Consider the following 2,309-nt stretch of genomic DNA (forward strand, 5'->3'; position numbering starts at 1 on the left):
CAGCAGCCCAAAGGGCGGGAAACGAAGACCTGTGGTCCCGGTTGGTGGCTCCAACCGGGACTAAAGGGGGGGCATTGGTACCGGTTGGTGCCACGAACTGGTACCAATGCAACCCTTTAGTTCTAGTTGGTGCCACCAACCGGGACTAAAGGCCATGTGCTGCCCGCGTCGCGGCACGAAAGTTTAGTCCCACCTCGCTAGCTGAGGGAGCTCGAGAGTGGTTTATAAGCACCAGTCCCGCTGCCCTCTCGAGCTCCTCTCAAATGCAGGCTTACGGGCCTAAACACACTATATGTGCCTGTGGGCCTATTGGGCCTATTGCGGGCCTAAATCCTGGCCCATTGTTGGGTTTCTAGTCGTATTCAGGCCGTGGTAGCCCTTTAGGTGGCACTTTTTTTATTTTTTATTATTTTATTTTGATTCTTCCTGCAGCTGTTTTTTTAGTCCCACCTCGCCAAGCGAGAGGCACTCGCAGCTGTTTATAAGCCCTGAGTGCAGAGACGATGACGAAGAGGCTCAATGTTCCTGCACGTTGGTTAGCTTCAAGCCTTGAGGAATACGGTATACTGCACAGAGCTATGTGCAGTGCAGTTGACACTATTCCGAAAGGCTTGAAGCAAATTAACAAGCATTGCGCCTCTTTTTTATTTTTAATGACTTATTACAACTGAGAAATAAAAAGAAAAAAAATAACTGAAAAGAAAAAAAACTATATAGAAAACTACTCAGAAATGAATTGAAACAAAAAATAGTTGTGATTAACTGTACTAAAAAAGGAGCATAGATGCTTATTTTTAATGACTTATTACAACTCAAAAATAAAAAGAAAAAAATAAATATAGCAGAAAAGAAAAAAAAGCTATATAAAAAGTTACTCAGAAATGAATTGAAACAAAAAATAGTTGTGATTAACTGTACTAAAAAAGGAGCATAGACGCTTATTTGTAATGACTTATTAAAACTCAGAAATAAAAAGAAAAGAAAGTAGTTGTGATTAATTTTACTAAAATATGAGTGTAAATGCTTATTTTTAATGACTTATTACAATTCAAAAATAAATAGAAGAAAAAATAGTTATGATTAACTTTACTAAGAAATGAGCATAGATGCTTATTTTTAATGACTTATTACAACTCAAAAATAAAAAGAAAAAAAATAAATATAGCAGAAAAGAAAAAACTATATAAAAAGCTACTCAGAAATGAGCATAGATGCCCTTATAGAGGAAATTCAAATTAAATTCATAACAAATTTCAAGAGAAATTCGTATGAATTTAGCCTAAATTCCCTATATAAGGGCATCCATTTTCATTTTCAGAGGAGCTAAATAAGGCAGAGAGGGAGGGGCTTATAAACCGGTCTGATTCCCCTCCAGTTGGCGAGGTGGGACTAAACTTTGGCCGCAACGAGGACCAACCGTTTAGTCCCAGTTGGTGGAATGGACCGGGACTAATGGTCGTCCTTTGGTCCCGATTCGGGCCACCAACCGGGACCAATGGTGGTGGGCCAGGAGCGAGGGCCATTGGTCCCGGTTCGTGCCACCAACCGGGACCAATAGGTCCAGCCGAACCGGGACCAATGGCCCACGTGGCCCGGCCGGCCCCTGGGGCTCACGAACCGGGTCCAATGTCCCCATTGGTCCCGGTTCTGGATTGAACCGGGACTAATGGGCTGGACCGGCCTGGACCATTGGCCCCTTTTCTACTAGTGCTCTGATGGTGGACCGGCTACTGAAATACCAATGTTTCATAAACAATGAAAACCTTTTATACAACACAAGAGTCAATATACTCTACGAGGTGTCATTAGTTGATATAGGCTAGCGGGTTGGCTGTACCTACCACAACTGCGCAATTTTCCGTTTTGTGTATAGGTATCACTAGCAAATTTGCCCGTGCGTTGCAACGGGAGAAAAACTATTAGATTTTTTTGAGGGTAAAACTATTAGATTATACAGGTGTGATAGAATAAAAAAAGTCTGAATCAAATGCCCGGATGAGATAAGGACTTTTAAAATGTCATTTTCACAAACTTTATCCGAGTGATGTCATGATGAGAGAAGGTACTTTTAAAAAGTCATTTAAAAAAATGTGATGGTCTTATCACGACTTGATCTCCTAAGGCGCCACAACGAAAAAAATTCACTGAGCAAACTACATTGATGGACACTGTCTGAGCTAGACCAATGAATGATGTGTCTCACCCTGACCTAGCGTAATGGTGTTTCTCATAATCAGTATTATCATGCCAGAATAAACATAGTTGTAGTTTTATATAGCTACAAAAAGTAACCCACAGAAAGTTGTGTC

Source organism: Triticum aestivum, chromosome 2B (genome assembly GCF_018294505.1).
Source record: "Triticum aestivum cultivar Chinese Spring chromosome 2B, IWGSC CS RefSeq v2.1, whole genome shotgun sequence".
In the NCBI taxonomy this organism is placed as follows: domain Eukaryota; kingdom Viridiplantae; phylum Streptophyta; class Magnoliopsida; order Poales; family Poaceae; genus Triticum; species Triticum aestivum.